This window comes from Zalophus californianus, chromosome 13 (genome assembly GCF_009762305.2).
Source record: "Zalophus californianus isolate mZalCal1 chromosome 13, mZalCal1.pri.v2, whole genome shotgun sequence".
NCBI classification, from domain to species: Eukaryota; Metazoa; Chordata; class Mammalia; order Carnivora; family Otariidae; genus Zalophus; species Zalophus californianus.
This window is the reverse complement of record NC_045607.1, coordinates 28,591,929-28,615,645: the sequence shown is the minus strand read 5'-3', so window position 1 is coordinate 28,615,645 and position 23,717 is coordinate 28,591,929.

Here is a 23,717-nt window from a genome sequence, read left to right as displayed (position 1 = left end):
GTTATAGGTCTGTTCAGGTTTTCTATTTCTTCCTGGTTCAATTTTGGTAGTTGATACATCCCTAGGAATGCACCCATTTCTTCCAGGTTATATAATTTGCTGACATAGAGTTGCTCATAATATGTTCTTATAATTGTTTGTATTTCTTTGGTGTTGGTTGTGATCTCTCCTCTTTCATTCATGATTTTGTTGATTTGGGTCCTTTCTCTTTTCTTTTTGATCAGTCTGGCCAGGGGTTTATCAATCTTGTTAATTCTTTCAAAGAACCAGCTCCTAGTTTCGTTGATCTGTTCTACTGTTCTTTTGGTTTCTAGTTCATTGATTTCTGCTCTGATCTTTATTATTTATCTTCTCCTGCTGGGTTTAGGCTTTATTTGCTGTTCTTCCTCCAGCTTCTTTAGGTGTAGGGTTAGGTTGTGTATTTTAGACCTTTCTTGTGTCTTGAGAAAGGCTTGTATTGCTATATACTTTCCTCTCAGGACTGCCTTTGCTGTATCCCAAAGATTTTGAACAGTTGTGTTTTCATTTTCATTGGTTTCCATGAAATTTTTAAATTCTTCTTTAATTTCCTGGTTGACCCATTCATTCCTTAGTAGGATGCTCTTTAGCCTCCATGTATTTGATTTCTTTCCGACTTTGCTCTTGTGATTGAGTTCTAGTTTCAAAGCATTGTGGTCTGAAAATATGCAGGGAATAATCCCAATCTTTTGGTACCGGTTGAGACCTGATTTGTGACCTAGGATGTGATCAATTCTGGAGAACGTTCCATGGGCACTAGAGAAGAATGTGTATTCCGTTGCTTTGGGATGGAATGTTCTGAATATGTCTGTGAAGTCCATTTGGTCCAGTGTTTCATTTAAAGTCTTTATTTCCTTGTTGATCTTTTGCTTAAATGATCTGTCCATTTTCAGTCAGGGGGGTGTTAAAGTCCCCCACTATTATTGTATTGTTGTCAATGTGTTTCTTTGCTTTTGTTATTAATTGCCTTATATAATTGGCCACTCCCACGTTAGGGGCAGAGATATTTACAATTGTTAGATCTTCTTGTTGGATAGACCCTTTAAGTGGGATATAGTGTCCTTCCTCATCTCTTATTACCATCTTTGTTTTAAAATCTAATTTGTCTGATATAAGGATGGCCACCCCAGCTTTCTTTTGGTGTCCATTAGCATGGTAAATGGTTTTCCACCCCCTCACTTTCAATCTGGGGTGTCTTTGGGTCTCAAATGAGTCTCTTGCAGACAGCATATTCATGGGTCTTGTTTTTTAATCCAATCTGATAGCCTGTGTCTTTTGATTGGGGCATTGAGCCCATTTACATTCAGGGTAACTATTGAAACGTATGAATTTAGTGCCATTGTATTGCCTATAAGGTGACTGTTACTGTATATTGTCTCTGTTCCTTTCTGATCTATGCTGCTTTTAGGCTCTCTCTTTGCTTAGAGGACCCCTTTCAATATTTCTTGCAGGGCTGGTTTCGTGTTTGCAAATTCCTTTAGTTTTTTTTGTCCTGGAAGCTTTTTATCTCTCCTTTAATTTTCGATGAGAGCCTAGATGGATATAGTATTCTTGGCTGCATATTTTTCTTGTTTAGTGCTCTTAAGATATCATGCCAGTGCTTTCTGGCCTGCCAGGTCTCTGTGGATAGGTCTGTTGCCAATCTAATATTTCTACCATTGTAGGTTACATTTCTCTTCTCCTAAGCTGCTTTCAGGATTTTCTCTTTGTCTCTGAGACTCCTAAGTTTTACTATTAGATGTCGGGGTGTTGACCTATTTTTATTGATTTTGATTGGGGTTCTCTGTGCCTCCTGGATTTTGATGCCTGTTTCCTTCCTCACATTAGGGAAGTTCTCTGCTATTATTTGCTCCAATATACCTTCTGCCCCTCTCTCTCTTTCTTCTTCTTCTGGGATCCCAATTATTCTAATGTTATTTCGTCTTATCGTATCACTTATCTCTCGAATTCTGCCCTCGTGATCCTGTAGTTGTTTCTCTCTTTTTCTCAGCCTCTTTATTTTCCATCATTTGGTCTTCTATATCGCTGATTATCTCTTCTGCCTCATTTATCCTAGCAATTAGTGCCCCCATTTTTTATTGCACCTCAATTATAGCCTTTTTGATTTCAACTTGGTTAGATTTTAGTTCTTTTATTTCTCCAGAATGGGTTTCTCTAATAACTTCCACGCTTTTTTCAAGCCCCGCTAGTATTTTTAAAGTCATGATTCTGAACTCTAGGTCTGACATCGTACTAATGTCCGTATTGAGTAGGTCCCTGGCTGATGGTACTATCTCTTGTTCTTTTTGCTGAGGTGATTTTTTTCGTCTTGTTATTTTGTCCATAGGAGAATAAATGAATGAGAGAACAAAATGCTAACAGGTTAACAACGTCCCCAGCAAATATACTCTATACAAATCAGAAAAGACCTGAAACCAGGGGAAAAGAAAGGGAAAGAAAGAAAAAAAGAAAGAGAAAAGAAAGAAAGAAAAAAAAAACAAAAAGAAAAAGATTAAAAACAAAAACAGAACAATACAAAAAAACCCGAATATGTTCAAATATGATCAGGCTAGTGCATAGATCAGTGCCACACACTAGATTTTGGGCATATTTTGGTCTGTTAGAAAAAAGTGCCTCCTAAAATTTTAAAGGGAGAAAGCCTTATATATGTACAAAATAAGGGTTGATACAATGAAGGGATGGAAGATGACTATAAAGATGAAAATTATAAAAGATTTTATAAAAGGAATTGATACGACAAGAAGTTGTTTGAAAAAAGAAAGAAGATTTTAAAAAAAATGGGAGAGAGTGTGATCAGGCAGGAGACTAGAACAAAGCATACACTAGTGATTTAGGGTATATTTTGATCTGTTAGAAGAAACTGTATCTCAAAATTTTAAAGAGAGAACAACTTATATATATATGCCAAAAATAAGGGTAACTACTATGAAGGGATAAAATATGACTCTAAAAATGAAAAATAAAAAATGTTTTTTAAAAAAAGGGATTGATAAGATGTGGTTGAAAAAGGGAAAAAGAAAAATTTTAAAAAAACCAAAAAAATTAACTTTGAAAACCAAGGAATCATGGTAAAAAAAAAAAGCCATGAATTCGATGTGCAGTATTCCCCTAGCGCTGGAGTTCTCCCGTTCTCCTTGATCGGTAAACTTGGTCTTGGCTTGCTGGCTGTTTGTGCTGATCTTCTGGGGGAGGGGCCTGTTGCCGTGGTTCCCAAATGTCTTTGCCGGAGGCGGAATTGCCCCACCCTTGTCGGTCTAGGCTAAGGAAGCTGCTCGGGTTTGCTCTCAGGAGCTTTTGTTCCCTGCAAGGTCTGGTACAGCTTTGGAGGACCAGGGTGAAAATGGTGGCCTCCTAATCTCCACTCGGAGGAGCTGAGAACTCGGGGCTCTGCTCCTCGGTGCACCCCCAGAGAAAAGCAGTCAGTCACTTCCGTGTCCCCGGTGTCCGGCCGCACTCCATGCTCACCCGGCCTGTGACCGAGCGTTTCTATGTCTGGCACCTGACCCTGTGTGGAGTCTCCAAACCCAGCAAATCCCTGCGGTACCCTCCCACGCCGCTCCTCCCAGGGGAGGGAGGAGAGTCTCCCTGGCTCTGCCGCTTGTTGGGTCCCTGCTGGAGGAGTAGTGGCCCGACTGTCACTGATCACAGTTCATGGCAACCCCGAGCTGAGAGCCCATGCCTCGGCTCTGTCTCTGCAGCCGGCTCCCCCACTTTGATACCTGGGAGCTCTGCTGCACTCAGACACCCCCGGTCTTTCTGTGACCCCGAGGGTCCTGAGACCAAACTGTCCCGGGAGGATTCCACCCCCGCTTAGCCACTGGAGCGACGTCCCTACGCAGAGACGGCTTCTAAAAGTTCCGATTTTGTGTTCCACCGCTCTATCACTTGCCAGAAGCTCCCGACAGAGATCCCCTCCCCGCCGTCTATCCTCCTGAATATCACCTCGGATTCACTTCTTCGCACGTCCTACCTTCCAGTAAGTGGTCGCTTCTCTGTTCAGAGAGTTGTTGCTACTCTCTTCTTCGGTCTCCTGTTGAGTTCGTAGGTGTTCAGAATGGTTTGATCCCTATTCAGCTGAATTCCTGAGACCAGACGAAATCCAGGTCTCCTACTCCTCCGCCATCTTGCTCCGCCCTCCCTATATGAATTGATAAGATTTTGTCATCCCCTTTAAAAACAGCATCAAGTAATAGCTTCAGCTATATTCAGCTATATATCTATAGTTTCATATTTCAAACTGTTTTAAATCTCTTCTGTGAAATGTTTTCTATCATTAGTAGTGTGTGTAGTGTGTCTTCATTTCAAATGCTTGGCATAAAGTGTAACTACAGGAATTTTACAGCATGTTTCTCTCTTCATTCTCTTCTCCCCAGGTTTACCTTAATAGTAGAGTTTGAGCCCATTTCAGCTGTAATCAGAATTCAGCTGAACAGATAGCCACTGAAACGCCTCCAATTTGCCCAACAGAGAACTTTGAGAACCAAGAACTTTAAAACTTCCAAAGTCTCAGGAGTTCTTAATTCTTAAAATCAATATTTTCCCTAGCATCCTGAAATGTGTACATCTGCTAGTCTGAATATTTTAATGAGCTAATGTCTACCATATGCCAAGTGCAATCTGCACTCACCCCTCTCTGGTGTCTGTAGTATTAACTGCTTTGCAGGCATTACCTTCAGCAATCACAATGATAAACATGCAATTTGCTTATTCAGATCCCATTTGTCATAGTTGACATGTAAGCATGGAGAGTGACTTTCCTCTCCCTTCAGCTCTGGCAACTGGTAAATCTTACTAACATGGCTGGAACATTTTTAATCTCCTACAGTTCCTGGTTTTCTCAGCCAATAATATTGCTATGAATACCTGCTGCAATACTTGATATTTCTCCTTAATATTTCTCAAATCCATTTTTTTACCTCTACCTCCACTAGTATCAGCTTGTTTTAGGCAACTGTCAAGAGTCAACTGGTTCACTGAGACAGCCTCCTAATGTCTCTGCTTCTAGTCTCGCAGCCTTCAATCTAACCCTGCCATATTGCTTTGCGATCAGAAGAGTTCATGTAGTGACCTTATTGTTACTCATTGATTCATTCAGAATTCCTTGGCATGGTTTCTATGGCCCTTGTCATTGAAGCGTTTTCTTCTCCAACTTCATCTTTCATTATTCTCTACTTACTCTCTTCAGATTCAAAATGTACGAAACCATAGTTTCCCTCTAAAGCATTCTTTTCTCTGGGCTCTAAACCTTTGTAGATGCTGCCGCTTCTGTCAAGAATGCTTTCCCCAACTTCCCACTTTTGCCAAGAAATCCCATAATCATCAGCTGATGCTTTTTCTATGAGAGTCTAAGAGTACCCTGCATTCACCATACTTTGCTGTGATTATCTGCTTACATTCTTCTATAGTTGAAGGTAAACTGTTTGTAGGTCAGGTTAAGCACTATTCACCGTTGTTTCTCAGTCTTTTATACAGTTTTAACTTAAAGAAGGTGCTAACTAAATGTATCTGTAGGATGTTATTTAGAGTTAAGCATATTTCTGGAGTTGTACCATACTTGAAAACCATCTGAATAGGTCCTAAAGATTCTCTACCCAAATCAGTTTCTTTACATTTTACGAATGGATTTAATTACAAAAATAGTCTTTGTGATCTTGTAAGACCTAAGCACATTTATGGGAATAATGCAATGTTTAATAAATGAATAAGTATTATGTGCTTATATAAAAAAATGAACATTTGAGGAACTACTGGAATAATAGTATTGAGTTTACACTATCTTCCAGGGAATGTGCTCAGTACCAGAGCTACAAACATAAATAAAACATGATCTTCATTCTTTAATGACTCCAGACCAGCATGGAGATCTTTACTCACAAAATAGTCCTGATGAGTAAAATAGTACTGATTGCAATACTGATAGTTATGGTTTAATTAATATTTAATGAGGTCTCACTATGGGCCAAACTCTTCTCTAAGTATCTTTGTTTAGTGTAGTGACTCATTTAATATTCACGGAACCCTTTAAGCTACCTTCTTCTGCTTCTCCCATTTTAATGACAGCTACCGCTTTGGAGTGGTTTGAGGAAAGACTGTGAAATGAAAAAAAGTGTCTATTCAACTCTGAATAAGGTTTGTTATGAAGAAGAGCAGAGAAATACCATGTTAAGCAGAAGGAGATGTGGGAATAAGGTGAGAGGCATAATAGATAGTAACATTGGAAATGTTTGGAGGTGGAATGAATAAAATTGAAGTTTTGGAGGCAATATTATCTTTGATGAATAATAACAGTCAGATAATTGGGTAGTGACTGATACATACGAAGAAAGAAATAATTATTTGCTACCAACTGTGGCAAATACTCTTGTACGGGGTTGGTTGCTAGATAATGAGAGTGAAATGGAGATGTTACTGAATTCCAATCTTTATATATTACTTGTCATAAGGCCTTATTTGTCATATAAACAGGTAACTGTTCTGTTCAAAGTACATTTTTAAACACCATATTATCTAAATGTAGGGCTATGTACTTAATAAAATTTTGAAATTTGTCCTTGAAACTAAAATATCGATATGGGTTTATCAATTCACAACACACATTTATATACAAACAGACATTATTTATTTCAAGTACATAAACATCTTTACACAACATCTCCATTTTAGAGTTTTTTATATTTTACTGGACTTTATTGAGTAATTTGTCAATATTGTCAAGCACACACACACATAACAAAACACACACACACAACCATTTGGAGAAGACTCATTTCAAATTTAGGAACTCCTTAAATTTTCTAGCATAATTTAAGAGTTAAAAAAGACCTAGGGGGATTCAGTGACTTCTTTAAATGTCACTTATAGTTTGTGGTAAATTTTAATCTGCTCCAGTTGTTCACACACTAGTGTGTACCTGAATCTTTCCCCCACCATGAGTTCTCTTATTGGAAATGAAAAATATATGTGGATTCATTTATGTATATGTTTTCCCTAGCAGTAAGACTTGTACCTAGAGTAAATGTGTGGAAGTCTGAGTTCAACTAAATGAGTCATTGTTCTGCAGACAGACGCCTGAAATGGGATGCACCTCTGAGTCACTTTCATTTTCACCTTTGTTCTTCTGCCTGTGGCATGCTAGCAATCAGTCACATTCACTCTCTCTCTCATGAAAATATATTGTTGTTGCCCTTCAGCTCTCCCCTCATAGCTTGGAAGCCCCAGGAGACATTTAAATGGCAAAGATCAATCTGGCTTTTAGATTGTTAGAAGATTGCATTAACCCCTGATGCGCATTGGTTTCACAGTGAGAGGTAATGGACCTTTGATCCTAAGGCTTTGAAGCTGGCTTTTTTTTTTTTTTAAGAGCATGTGATCCAGGTCACCCTATCCATTCCCTTAAGAGCCTCTCTCACATAATAATCAATTTAAACCTACTGTGAATCCGCAGATATGCAACCCATTATACTATAGAAAAGAATCTACTGTGTCATGCTTTTGTAGCCACAGAGTTGCACATCACCAACCCAAAGATAAACCCAATATCACCACTTGGCAGCCAACCATAACTTCTTCATGGAGCTAGGTATGTTGATCATACAGCACTAATCTTTAGGTAAGTTCAGTGGGACAAAAAATTTTAAATGAAAGAATAAAAACGTCAGCTGAACAGAATGAGGTTCCCCTGGCACAAATTTATGTTATTCAAATCACATCTATTTATGTATATCCTCTGGAAAAATAATATCAGGTTTACACAGAAATTATACAATTTAAATAAACAATTCTGCATGGGAAAACTCTTTAAATGACTGCCAAAAAATAGGCTACACTGGAAAATAGGTTTGAAAGATTCAGGAGCGTCCTTTGTCCTTAGAGTACATTTTAAAGTAATAAGGCTCACCATACTCCATTTTAAGCCCCTATAAATATAATAACTCAAAAAATGAATTAATAAAAAGAATTTAACAAGAGAATTAAAATTTTTTTTAAGATTTTATTTTTATTTGAGAGAGAGATAGCGAGAGAGAGCATGAGCTGGGAGGAGAGGGAGAAGCAGACTCCCCGCTGAGCAGGGAGCCCGTTGCAGGGCCCGATCTCAGGACCCTGGGATCAAGACCTGAGCCGTAGGCAGACATTTAACTGACTGAGCCACCCAGCCACCCCTAAAATATTTTTTTTTAGTAGAAAAAGTGCTCTGTGAAAGAGAAAGCCAAAAAGCAACGAGCTCTCTATTCCACAAAAACAAATCTCTTTTCTTTTATGCATAGTCACGTGGTGCTTAGGTAGCACACACAATATTAAGCATGAAGTAAATAATCAATTAAGCTGCTGCTGTCAAAAAGGCAGAAAATACCATAAAGCTACATATGATGCTCAGATTCCAAGAAATAATTCTTAATGTTACAGAGAAAGAGAGCTGCAGTATCACTCAGCCATTTCTATGTCCTTGAATTGCAAGCTGACTGAATACGCCAAGCAATTTACAGGGAACTGAGTCCTCTAGAAAGCAGTTTATTTATTATATGGTACCTTAATATTTTGCTTTAGCCATGTCCAAGGACTCTCTTGGTTGCTGATATAATAACCAGGAAACTTAGAAAAGCAACTTAGAGATAAGGCATATATTAAAGACAGAGGTTCTAGAATGAACAAAACCTACTCCACTTAGAGCAGACAGGTGATGTCAGGGAGGAGGGGCTGGAGATAGATATTAAGACCTTTCATGGTTCATCTATATCATAGGTTAATACTGTGTAAAGTTTTGTTTCTTAATGTTTTAAAATTCATCCTCTACAGATACTTCTGTGGTCTCTACAAGGATCCTAAATAAAGAATCCTCTGAAATACTAGATTTCTGGATTCTCTGGATGATTCTTAATGTTAGTGACCCCAAATAGACACAACCACAGAATAGCAGCAACATCCTCAGGGTGCTGGCTTATGAAAGTCACACATGCCCATGGTAGAAATTTAGAAGATATATATAAACAAAATTAAGAAAGTAAAATGATCTGTATTCTCTCCATCTGGTAATGTTGGTGTAAACTCCTCCCATCCTTTCTGCTATGTATATACATTTCTATTAACTTAGAATATTAATAAAGTATACTTATGACTAAATGCACCATTCCATTCATTAAATGCAAATGTTATATATTGATGCTATCAGTTCCTCAAAAATGTACAATCTTATATATCAGTTAAATTTTTAAAAATAGCATGTTAATAAATGATGACCCCCCCTAGGCATGTTAGCAAGTAAATGGGTGATGGAAACGGAGAAATTGCTAAGGGGAAAAATTTGATACCTTTAAGATATGCACATATATATGTTTTTCCTCATATATATTTATGAGAACTAAAACCTCTGATGGGGTTCTTTGCAATGATTAGAATAATGTTTTTAGAAAGCTCTTTGGGATTAATAAAATTATAATTCACCAATAAATAATTTAGATCTAATATTACAACTTATATAATAAAATTAAATCTATAAATGTCTCAATGATATAAATAGCAAGAAAATAACAAGAGATAGAAAATATTTGGATAAAATAATAGACTGAAAAATGCTACTTAGTATACATATAACCTGCAACTGGAAAAATAGATGTACAGAGTTCATTAAAACTTTGGGAGACTGTTGTAGATAATTTACTTTGCTGGTTATCAGTCTGTTCAAGTTTTCTATTTCTTCCTATTTCAGTTTTGGTAGTTTATATGCTTCTAGGAATTTATCCATTTCTTCCAGGTTGTCCAATTTGTTGGCATATAGCTTTTCATAATATTCCCTTATAATTGTATTTCTGTGGTGTTGATTGTTATTTCTTCTTACTCATTTGAGATTTTATTTATTTGGGTCCTTTCTCTTTTCTTTTTTGATAAGTCTGGCTAGAGGTTTACCAATTTTATTAATTTTTTCAAAGAACCAGCTCCTAATTTCATTGATCTGTTCTATTTTTTTTTTTTTTTTGGTTTCTATATCATTTATTTCTGCTCCCTGGAATTTAAATAAAAACTTTAAAAAAAATAAAGTAGAACTTCAGGAAGCATCAAAGTTCCAAAATTCCTGGGAGGGAAGTAGTAACGTGAAATTGCTAGCATGTGCCATGGTCTGCATAAAAATTTGACAGTAAGAGCACCTGGGTGGCTCAGTCATTAAGCATCTGCCTTCTGCTCAGGTCATGATCCCAGGGTCCTGGGATTGAGCCTTGCATTGGGCTCCTTGCTCAGTGGGAAGCCTGCTTCTCCCTCTCCCACTCCCCCTGCTTGTGTTCCCTCTCTCACTGTGTCTCTCTGTCAAATAAATAAGTAAAATCTTAAAAAAACAAACAATTTTCTTTAAAAAAATTGACAGTAAATAAAGGAGAAACACTAATATATCTTGCCGCTACATGAAAGAATACTGAATATTTGTGAAGATAATTAAGACTATGTGTTATTTTCCTGAACAGATCTTCAGCACCTGAGACTGGTGTATTATAATACTCCTCATTGATTGTATATTCATTTGAAAGGGGGAAATTGCTTTAAGGCAGCAAAGATTAAGCTAATTATTTTTGGAGTCAATGCTTCGGTGGACTTCGAGAAAAATTGCATAATTTTTAGAATCCTAAACATTTTTTCTTTTGTTGGGAAGGGAAATTAATCTCCTATTCCTTGAATTAAATTTTTAAAAAATGAGTACCTTTTCCTAGTTGAGGACATGATTAAAATATGCTTAATTTGGGGCACCTGGGTGGCTCAGTGGGTTGGGTGTCTGCCTTCAGCTCAGATCATAATCTCAGGGTCCTGGGATTGAGCCCCAGGCTCCCTGTTCAGCAGGGAGTCTGCTTCCCCCTCTCCTTCTGACTTCTCCACCCCCCCACCCATGCTCTCTCTGTCACTCTCTCATTCTCTCTCAATAAATAAGTAAAATATTTTTTAAAAAATTAAAAAATAAAATATATTTAATTTGTTAGGTTGGACAGGATTTAATAGAAAAAATGTATCAAAATTTTTTCTAAATCTGTACAATGTTCTTATTCACTTATTGCCATTCTATACTTATGTTTGAGACTTTATTTCCTTCAAGCAAGATTTTATTCCTTTAATTCATGGATCAATATTCAGTCAAAGCATTCAAGAGCTACCAAAGAAGGATATTAGTTTAATTATATAGCAGATTTCATTAATTAATGAAGAATCTTCAATTTGCATCAAAAGAATAGTTTTTGCCTTAACAAAAATTAAGTGATTGGTTAATAAATTAATCAGTGCAGTCAAACATTAGAAACTATGGAATGAGGCCACATATAGTGTTTAAGCTTTCCCTTCATTGGTAATAGATTAAAACATTGAAACATCCACATAACTTTGAGGTTGTGCATGAAATCAATTCAAATCCCCTTCCCACTAGACACTTGCTCTCAGGAATCATCAGAGAAATACTTCAAAGCATGGCTGACATCCCTGAGTGATGATGTGGTGTAAAAGAAAGTTATGGGAATAAATATGAGGCTGACTCCAAAACACTTGAGTTGAGCAATTCCTTATTCCAGGCTTCACACCTCCCTGATGAAGCAATGGAAATCAATCATTTCCTCAGCATGAAGCTTGACCTTCAGAAAAGGGTTGAATGATTTGCTGCAACTTTATAAAGAGGTACAAAGAGACCTTCATTAATAGTCCACTCAGATTATAAGTCATGTTTTTTACTAAAGTGATCTTGAAAGAACCTTCAAAGGAACAGAGATCAGAATCTGATTAAAATAGCATCTGATTAGCCATCCTTGACTCAGTCTTTCCAAAATTTCCACTAATATATACCAATGAACACACAGAAAGAGGTGAAATCTCATCAAAATATTGAGAAATAATAATAAGTCTTTCACTAGATTCTTGAAGGAAATTCCACTAAATAAATTCCACTAAATTCCACTAAATACATTCAACTGTACAGTTAAATAAAGAATCCCAAGTCTTAGAAAATTTGTGATTCAATGCCTAAGAGAGACTAAACCTGTCCCCCAGAAAGAAGATAGGGAAACCTACTCTTCTACCATTCCATGAATCCTGACTCAAAGGCTCAGACCAGCCTTTTCTCTGTATCTACACCCAAAATTATCAACTGAAGTGAATATTCAAATATACATTCCTGAGTCCAACCCAAGAAGTTTTAAGTAAAAATATATAGGTTTAGAATATAGAAGTAAGAATTTTCAGTAAACATCCTAGGTGATTCTGTGCCACACTAATGTTTGAAAAACACTATTTTATATCATGATAATTCTTTTTTTAAATAAGTAAAATTAAAAAAATGTAGTGTACAAGTAATATAAATTCTGACCACATGAATATGACAGGAGTAACATTTCCGCTGAATTTTTCCCATCTGCCACCACGATTTAGCCCTTAGATTCTGTTTATATATAGATTTCATGAAGACTTTTTCTGTTGACATGGAGACTCCATTAATGTTGATTAATGTTAACATGGAGACTCCATGAGGAATCTTTATTTTTCAGTACTTTTAAGTAAAGCCCAATCAATCTGGCATTCAGGTCCCAAGAGACAATTAATTTCACATTAGGCTACAGAGAATAAATAAAGATTAAAAGATCATCTGAAAGTATATGCCTTGATAGAAGATTTGAATTTGTCAGAGATCTAATTTAAGACCAGGAGTAGCAATTTCTTATTATCTAAGCTAGGAAGTGAGTTTGGTGGTAGTTCCACTCCAATTAACAAAATTAGAAGGGCCAGCTATCCCTTAGCTTTATAAAAAGTTTATTTGCCCAGTCTTAATCATGGGAGAAAAATATATATAAAGCCTTCCTCATGATCAAGTGGGTTTTTAAAACCATGATCTATAGTCATGTATTGTAGAGACCCATCAAAAGAGCTAAGTCCCTGGGATCTTCATCTCTAGACTATATCCATACACTTTCAACTACAGTTGTTGTGCTTTCGCTGAAAGAATATATTAGAAAATCCATCGAACGTAAAATTCTTGGTATGACAAAGTATTAGCAAAACTTAAGATCATTTTTCTATAGCTCACCCACACCTTATCCATGCAGTCCTGGTTAAAGCATTTCAAACTAGTTCATAAAGATAAGTGCATCTGTAGGCACTCTGGAAAAAGAATGTTTACTGAGACAATTCTCAGGGATGGATCACCCTGGTAAGAAAGATTGTGATGGATTCTGAGAAAATTTCAGTCGAGTCAACAATATGGAGGAGTTGGAATGTCTTTGTTCAGGTTAGCTAGAGGGAACACTAGCTTGTGGGCAGGAAATGTAGTCAGGATACGCCAATGACAGAATGTGCTATTCTAAATGAGAGCAGCATCTCCCTCCTCCTGCACTGCCCCCCCTCCCCCACTCCCACTGGTTGGCCCTGAAACCAAGAGGACCAGGAAGAGGTCTAGAAGGAATAAACACATAAACAAATGTGAAGCCAACCACCCCTTCCAAAACAACAACAAAACTCTGTATTTAGTAACATAATTAAAGAAGTAAATCAGTTTAATTTTACTTATTGTGGATGTGAATATTTTCAACAACAATCTCCAAAAGTTTGGATCAATCCAACTAATCATTTGAGAATCAGAAGTGGAAATTTTAAAACTGGTTCATGTCCATGCGTAAGAAGATTTGTATTCATGAAAGACATGTAACTTAGATGAATTATATGTTTTCTCAGACTGGTTCAAGCATTGTCTGAATTTAAAACAGGCTCAAAATTGGTGCCTCTTAAATGTGAGTTGGGTTCTCTTTACTATAGAAAGACCTCATAAATCTATGTGTGTGTGAGATTAGTAACTGGGAGTGCATAGTAAGTACCTGAATGAATAAAAAGGAAATATAATCTGTTGGGAGTAGGCAGAAAGGGCAGGAATACTTGGGCGGAATTAGGACCATAAATGTGTTTAAAACAGCACAACCTTTCCACACCCCTTCAATTACAGTTGCAACCTACAATGCATCAAAAAAAAAAAAAAAATGAGGTTAAATGGGGGATATAGCTCAGGGGTAGAGCATTTGACTGCAAAAAAAAAAAAATGAGGTTAAATGAAGAGCTGTGTTACAATTTAAAAGCAAGATTTATTGCTACAAATGCTTTGAATGCCCTTAAATATATTTTGATGAATTTTGAGCCCCAGAGTCTGAATAAAATGCATAAATGTGGATATAAAGCAAAGATATATGTGCATATGATAAATATTTGCTTAAAAGTTAATTAGCCCAATCGGGGACATAAAGAAAACTTTCCTGGAGAAGGCGCAATTGAGATTTCTCTTGAAATATCAGTAACATTTAAACGTGTAAAGTTGACAGATTTCAGAAAATGGAAACAATGCAAGTAAAGACATGGATATGGGAAAAATGGAGTCTAGAAAAGTAACTCTAAGGTAAGGCTAAAAATATGTATATGTGACTTAATTCAGTGAGGCAAAATAAAGTTTGGGACCACTGGAAGCATGCAAGTAACCTGCACAGATTCCAGCTAATGGGCAAGGCTGCCCTCAGAAGGTAGCCAGCCAAGCTCTAGGCTCTGGAAGACCTACCAGCTTAGTCAACTGAATGGGTTAAAATGGAAGAATGCTGTAAGAGAGATGCAGGGTAAGAGGTGAACTGGCAAGCAGAGCCATTTTAGTCCAGACACAGCAGGAAAAAATCAGCCACAGCAGGGAAAAATCAGCATCAGGGTGAAAAGTGATACAGTACATATGGCAAGTGGGAGAAGCTCCCTGGGAAGTATGCCTGCCAGAAAAGGTCACTTTAAACCCTGGATTCCAACTCTCTTTGGTCCCATCTTGTTCATCTTAATGTAGCTCTGCTCAAGGATTCTTACTTGGCAAGATTCTTTGGAATAACCATGTTATTATATTTTTCCTATTACTATAAATTTCTAGTGACTCTCTACAATTTGTTGTCAGATCCATGAGCACTCTGGAATTAGAGTTACTATGAACTAATGACGATTATAATAATACAATAATGACTGTAGTATCGGAGTCATTTGATTTTGGAATACAAGTGCTGGTTTGTATCGACTTAGTTAAAATTTAAGGCAATGTGGTGGGGGATGGGAGGGATGGGGTGGTGGGTTGATAGACATTGGAGAGGGTATGTGCTATGGTGAGCACTGTGAATTGTGTAAGACTGATGAATCACAGACCCCTACCTCTGAAACAAATAATACATTATATGTTAAAAAAAAAAAAAAGTAGGAAGGGAAAAATGAAGGGGGGAATCAGAGGGGGAGACGAACCATGAGAGACTATGGACTCTGAGAAACAAACTGAGGGTTCTAGAGGGGATGGGTTGGCCTGGTGATGGGTATTAAAGAGGGCACGTATTGAATGGAGCACTGGGTGTTATACGCAAACAATGAATCATGGAACGCTACATCAAAAAAAAAAATTTAATGCAATTCGGTCATTGATTATAAGCCCAATACACCTAATCAATTTGTGCCTGGGGACAGTAATCTGGGTAGGATTCTTAAATTTCTTTTATCTCAGAAATATTTTCTTAAACCTCAGATCCCCCAAATTTTACTTCATTTCTTTACTCTCCTTTACAGGGAAACCTTAACAATAATTTGTATTGTTACATAATTCTTCAGTTTCAATCAATCACGAAGGTCTTTCTATTCTATTTCTCAGCCCTCTTTTCCAACCGTACATACCTCTCCTCCAGCTATATCCTTTGAATTGGCTGCTATCCTCTTTGCTCTGGGATTATTGTAATAGCTTCCTTACTGGTTCTACCTGTCTCCAGGCTTGCTCCCCCATAATCCGCTTTTTAAACAGTAGCAAGAATAATATTTTTTTTCTGAAACTTAAATCTGATTATGTCATTGCTTATTTAAAACTTTGTAATAGTTTAAACTCAGTATACCACAACAGGCTCTGAAACCCTGCATCCCTCCGGCCAATTCTCTCACCATTACCTTTTCACACTCTACCTTCTAGCCAGAGTTGTGTTTTCCTTCTTGGAACAGGCCATGCTCTCTCTCACTTTTAGCCCCTTCCTAATTTGGAGCCCTTCAGCTCTTGCTACTCAGCCTAAATCCATCTGATTCTATACGACTCACTTAGACATCACATCCTGCAGCCTCTAACACCCTGTATTTTCGACGTCATAGAGCTCACCACTCTCTGTTGTGATTGCCTCTTTATATCTCCACTAGACTCTTAATTCCAAGAAGACAGGAGCGGGATCTGTCTTATTCACTAGGGAATTTTCATCCCCTAATACCTGTATTTAGGAGGACCCAATAAATGTTTTTTAACTAAATGAATATAAGAGTGGTGACACAAAAAGTCCTTAAGGTGTCAGTAACTCTATTTTGCTCAGCATCAGTCAAAACAATATCAATTCCAATAATGTGATGACATTTCAGAATATAATGACCATAAAGGACAGAGAACTGAGACAATACTCAAAACACACACACACCCACAGACTATAAAGTGAAAGGCTTCAAATCACAACAAATGGTTTAATTGTATTTGTTTGCTTTGGGTAAATCAAAAGACTTTTCAAGCTCTAGTACAGTTATTATAAAAGATTCTAAATACTAAGTGTTAGACCTAAGAACAAGTAGGCTGTAACCGAATGTGAATAGGAACAAACACGATCAAAATCTTCCTTAAGAAATGTCATTTAAAGGTCAGCCTTGCTCTTTGCTTTCATTTTCTTTGGATTTAACGAACCAAACATTATTGCAAGCTGTTTCCCAGAAAGTAAAAGCAATCGCTCACAACTCAATGTCCATTAAAGAAGATTAACAAGTATACACTTTTACCATATGTCATATACTACCTTCACCCTAGTTTCTACTTTGATAACTTGTTTTTCTGTCTCCAAGTCCTTTTCAGTGGAGTTCTGACACAGGAGATAAAAGAATATCGCTTATTTCATCAGGAGTCTTGGTTAGATGAGGAATTAGGAAGCTACTCACCAATTAAAGAGTTTACACAAATTATTCCTGACCCAATACAATGAATGCTTGACTCCAACAGACTGTGCACATTCACTTAGATTTTCAGTGACTTGGTCTACAGCTATCCTGATTCAGATGTTGCACTCACATAACTCATATCTTACCCTCTCACTTTCCAAAGATTGCCATTCATTTCATGTACATCTGGGTAGGCATTTCCACACATAAGGACCTGAAAACAAACCTCAAGTTTTTCAAAACTGAATTTTCTCCTAAAACTTTCATTAGAAATCTAATTAGAAACTGGCCCTTTTATATCACCTTGTACCACATCATGAGAATAACAGCAGGTTTGTGCTGCACATATTAAATAATACCAGACATTATACACATAGTTTGGTTAAAACACTGCATACTCCAGGGAACAGCCTCAACCTTTATCTTGTGTTCTTAAAGCTAGGGTGTCACCCATAGATCTATAGTCTCTTGGAGTTCTATGAGTATTATATAGAAACCTGCTGTTTATGCTAATGAAAGGTCATTGCTTCTGTTAAATTCAGTTATCTCCCATAACTCACACTAATAAGTGTGAGTTCACTAATAAGTGAACACATTCACTTATGTCCTAGGTGTTTGATTTGTAGTTAAACATTTTTCATACATTAGAGTTACAATAGTTAATGTTACTGACCTTTAGAACCAGGTGAATTTGACCTGGGATAGAGGAAGTTATTCATTCCTAGATTAAGCAAGCATAATTTTTAAAAGCATGACAGTCAAACATTATAGAGTAGTTTGAAGCTTTGGGGAATGAAGGCAAAAGGATTTTAATTCTCTGTATTTAAATAAAGGTCTCATGGCTTTTGCACCCTGATTAAATTAAATCAGCTGCCTGTAAAAGATACTCACATGCTTAGCATTAGCAATTTACTTTCTATTTGGCACACTATGAAATGTGTCATATCGAAAATTGGGGTAATTCTAATTGACATTGACCTGTGTCAACTGTGGATTAGCACTTTTGCTTCAGTGATTGCATCACGAGTGTGAAATGCCTAATTGCTATAATTGTATTTTAAAATAGGTTGCAGCTAAACTAAACTGGCTAAAAATGGCAACCTACCCTTTGCCATGAGCCCTTATTCACTTAACCATTCACAAATGCAGGCTAGGAAACAATGTGGTAAAAGGTAAAGACAATTGGATTCAGACTCAGAATTCAGAACCTATTACTGGATTTGTTATGAACTTGTATGGCCTTGAATGAGACATGTTATATTTGAAGACCTCACTTTCCACATCTTTAAAATAATAGTTGGATTGAACTATTCTTAGTCCTTTATAGCCCAAAAATGTCCTGACTTGAATTACTAAGATTGCATTTTTAAATTCAACAAGGAAATCACAATCTAGTCTATTTCTTGAACATGGTTTATTCCTGCTGGAAGCTGTGCATTTACTCAAAGATCTGTCATTTTGGTCATATTTTTATGCAAATTTTATGTGCATGTAATGATTATTTTAATACAAATAGATACTCTGGGGATAAGATTTAAATGGTTTATCAAATAATATTTTTTTAATTTGAATGCTTGAATGTAACATCCCTAAAGCCATTGCTGATCAAATGGCATCTAGTCAATTGACAAATTTCTAACACCTGATCCAAATAAATATCTGCCAAGTAACTTTTATTCAGAAGCAGGTTTGGAGGTTTTGTTATTGTTTTTCTCGTTGTTTTGATAACTTTTGTTGGCATGGTAATGATAGTGCCTTTGTTTCAGGGTGACATTGAAATGGATCTGCTTAAATAAATTAGCATTCCAGTATCACATTGACATTTGGTTGGAATAACAAGTTCGTGTCAGTGTGAACTGACCCAAATAATTCCACTAAAGTTCATGAAAAATACAAGGTATATTATTATGTATGCTTGCTACTAAAATGGGATAGTAGTGTTGAATTGACATCCATTGCCCTACATCTGATCTTCCGTACGTGCATGTGCTGAATATTAATAACAGAACAAAAACATAGGTAAAGAGAAGGAACAGAAGTGCTATTTTGTTCTTTATGAAGATATGATTACTGGCACTTTTTCAAAAAGCGATTTTCAGTAGAGATTTTACAGGGTAAAATAGAAATCCTTTTACCTAGCTTACAAGACCATTCATGTTCTGACCCTTGCCCAACTCTTCAGCCTTACTGTCTGCTTTCTTCATTTCTCATTTTATCTCAGCCCCACTGACCTATTTTATTTATAGTTTTCTGAATACATCTTGCTTTCATGCCTCTGAGACCACTTGCTATTTCCTCTGCCTGGTGTGCCCTCCCTCTCTTGGGAAAATCCTCTTATGCCTCTCAGTGTCTGCTCCAACCTGACCTTCTTCATCCATTCTTTTATTTAAGCAGTATTTACCGTGTACCTTCATGTACAAGAGTCTGGTGTAGAGGCTGGGAATGGTTCTGAAATCTTACAGGGAAATGAAATAAGCCAGCAATTTACAAATAATGTAAGAGTTTGTGAAGGGGGAATATAAACTGTTATAAGGAGGCACAAGTAACCCAAACGGGTAGAGGCCGGGAAGGTACAATGGATGCTATGGTGTCCCACTCAGATATTCCCCTCAAGACTGAGAAGACTGTTCACCCAATCTCTGGGAGTGTTGGTGTCAGGAAGACCTTCCTCTGATCTTCAGGGTCCTTCTAGGGGTGCCTGAGTGGCTCAGTTGATTGAGCATCCCACTCTTGATTTGGGCTCAGGTCATGATCTCAGGGTCATGAGATCCAGCGTCAAGTTGGGCCCCCTGCTCAGCAAGGAGTCAGCTTGGAATTCTTTCCCTGTCCCTCTCTCTCCCCCTCTACCCCTTGCACTGCTAGCTCGCACATGCGTGCACTCTGTCTCAAATAAATAAATAAAATCCTTAAAAAATAGTCTTAGTTGGACTTAAAATCAAATTGACATAAGTTAACAGGTGAAAATAAAATTTAATAAGCATATATATGGGGAATCCACAAACATGAAATTCCAAAGATAACAAGGCAACATGAAGCTTATATGAGCTAAGGAGAGGGGTAGGGTCTGAGGATACAAAGGGGAGGTAGGCCATTGGAAAGAAGGTAAAAGGAGATGTTTTGCAGATCAGTTCCTTAGGTAAAGGGAAGTCTGTGTTAAAACTCTCTTCCTGGTACAGGCCCTCCTTTCCAATGTACACTGAGGACCCAGGAGACAGCTTTCCTTGCATCTTCTGTTTTGTTTTGTTTAGCTCAAAATAATGTTCATGCCAAAGTGGCCCATCTTGGGGCAGCCTGCCCTTGGTCCTTACATTGACTTACAGCTGAAACCAGTTTTGAGAATTTCAAATGCCAAAGGGAGCTTCCTTGCCCAAATTTACACCCCTTTCCCTACATCAGTTCAATGTGGAATAAAAAGATACCAAGATCTGGCCCTTTTGCATCAATCTCTGGCTATTGCAACTTTCAGTAGGATTATCAGAGGCCTCTGACAAAATGGGATCCCAGTGCAATTTGTGCCCAATCTAGTTTCTCCATGCCTTTTCAGATATTGATCTTGACAGCATTCCCTAATAAACCTCCATGTGCAATGTCAGCATTGGAGTTGTTTACCTGGGAGCCTGACCAAAGACAGAGGAAAGAGTTATGAGAGGAAATTAACATCTGGTATAATAGTTAAAGGATGAGTCATAGTAAACTTGGTGAAGAAAGTCGGGAAAAGTTCTATATAAAGAGAACAGCATGTGCAAATTCACAACTAAGGGAGGGAAAGCGTGTTTTATTTTGTTCATTGTTTGACCATGAAGTTTTGATTACTTACAGAGGGTAAGGTAAGCAGCAAAGAGAAATGCAGCTAGATATTGCAGCAAAACCTGAATCTGAGGCCACCTTGATTTTCATAACAAGCATGGTAATCTTTAATAGGTATTCTTAAGTTCATATGATTGATTTACTGACCCTCTGTGTATCTATAAATCTTACATTTCTTTCTAGGAGGAGAATAGAAAGCACTTGCATGTCACAGAGCAGGAATTAGACCTCTTGCACAACCCCCAAGCACTGAAAACTATAAGTAGCCGCCACCAAATCTACACAGAATCAGGAAATTGTACAGGTCATTGCACCCTCACTAATCAGTGACATCACGTCCCTTTAAAACCCTCTTGGCACAGCAGAAACCACGGAATCGGCTTTTGGACAAGAGTCCCCCTTCTCCCTAGATGACTGGCCTCCTGAATAAAGCTCATATTCCTTTTCAATCAAGACTCTTTGAGTATTGGTCTTTTGAGCAATGGGCGGGCAAACTTGGGATTTGATAACAAATCCTAAAAGACAACCATGTAAGTCAATTGTAACTTTGACTGACTCTGAGGCCAAACCCACTGTTAGACAGGATTTGTTTTATCTTTGCATATAGAATCTAGATACCGCAAAAACACATTAAGGAATGCAGTTTTTGCTAAATACTTTATAGAGCTCAAGGGGGGCTTTCTATTGCATAGTGTATAGAACACAGACTCAGAAATCCTTGTTATATTCCTATCTGAGACCATTTTAAGTACTTAAAAATATTTCCATAGGTTCATTGGTATTTCTCCCAACATTAGTGAAGTCGATCCCTCTTCTCTTGAATGTAGGCTGGAAGTGACCCCCCTAATATTAATAGAATGTGGCAGAAGTTATGATCTGTGTCTTCTGAGGCAAGGGTGAATGGCTTCTGAGTGGCAATATAGTTAGCGGTTAGAAAGATAGCTTCTGCTTCGCTCTCCCTCTTGGATCACTTGCTCTAAGGGAAGCAGATCACCGTGTTTTGAGGACACTCAGTGAGCCCTGTGGAGAGCCCCCCACTAGAGAGGACCCACTGTATCCCTCTCCCCATCCCATCTCCGGCTGTTGCCAGCCTTCTAGTTGACCAGCTAAGGCTCCAGACATGTGAATGAAGCAGAAATAAGCTCTCCATAGCATGCCTGTCTAAATTCCTGATCCACAAAAACCATGAGATAATAACTGATTGTTGTTGCTTTTAAAGTACAAAGTTTTGGGATAACTGATTTCACACTAGTAAACTAATGCACCCTCCCTCCCAAGTTCCTCTAGTCATGCAAACAACTAAAGGTTCTCTTGTTCTTCTTGTTTGGATCTACTAAGCACTCCCCACTCCAGCTTCTTTAAAGATCCATACTTATCTCATCACCCCTCGTGGCAAGGAACCTTTTTGTTTACCAAACTCAACTGCCTAGGTTCACACAACTGTAAGTGACTTTTCCATAATTAAAACTGTTGCTAAACTCTTAGTCATGATGCTACACTGCTTCACCTGCCCTACACAATGAAGTACAGTTGGAGAACTTTAAGCAGAGCAATGACTACTTGTATTCAGCATTGTACTGAATATACTAGTCAGTGACATCAGAGAAGGAAAAGAAATGAGGTATAAAAAAATTAAAGAAAGAGAAAAAGTGATCTTGCATGGAGATGTAAGGCATGTCTACATAGGCATTTATTGTTTTGGTCCCCAGCTTTAAAACCAACATTTAGCAATTTACAAAAGCTGGTAATCAGGGTTATGGGTAAAAAAAAACTACTGTTATCTTGACTCCTTATCTCTTATGTTTCTTAAAATATTAGGACATCCTGTGGATTTTTTTTTTTTTTTAGGTAATCTTGGTTGTGGCTAGGAAATACAGGGCTACTAGTGCCCATCTGACTGACTTAGAATGGAGTAAATGTAGAGATATCCCTTGTTTAATAAGAGGAGAGTTTTGAATACAGTTTTGTTTCTATGTTCTCTATAGGAACCCCCACCCACCTTAATTAAAAGTCCACCTGACTGATTACATTAAAGCCTCTGCTCATTAAAAGTATTTCCACTGACTTTTGGATCAAGCAACATGGCAGATTTAAATAACACGGTCCCCTTTGCCCTCTAACACAAATATTGGATAGAATGTAAAGACAACAATAAAAATAAAGAGAAATATATAACTTGAGTTTAAAAAAAGAGAAGAAATTCTCTTTTTAATCTTTTCTTTTTGAACTCATTGTGTATTTTTTGTTGTTATGGTTGCCAAAAATGAAAATGAAACTAAGATGATGTTGTAGCAACTCAGGAGGAATTTAGTTAGAAGAGGGCCCAACAATTGCATGAAGTTTTTACACTCGTCTGAGGCCATGGAACCATTTGAGCCAAGGTGCTGTGACTGAGAATCCTGCATAAATCCAGAATCTTTTTTTTTTTTTTTAATAAATCCAGAATCTTAAAAAGCCTGCCTGTTCACTGACAGAACGAAATCAACAGCCCCTTCACAAAGCCAGGGGAATGACAAGGAAATGTTTCTTTACTTAAAAAGCCTTCGTTGGGGTTGTAGGATCAGGGAATAGCCTGAACCTTAGAACTGGTTTAATGATCATATTTAGATTAACTACATGGTTCAGGAATTCCCAAACTAAGAAATTAACATAAATACAATTCCTGACTTGATGAAAGCATTAGGGAACCCAGCAAGAAGAAAAATGTAAAACTTTTTTTTTTTAAACGGAGGTAGCCTTTTTTTTTTTTTAAGATTTTTATTTTTTTGACAGAGAGAGACAGAGCGAGACACAAAGGGAGAGGGAACACAAGCAGGGGGAGTGGGAGAGGGAGAAGCAGGCTTTCCCGTGGAGCAGGGAGCCCGATGCAGGGCTCAATCCCAGGACCCTGGGATCATGACCTGAGCCGAAGGCAGACGCTCAACAACTGAGCCACCCAG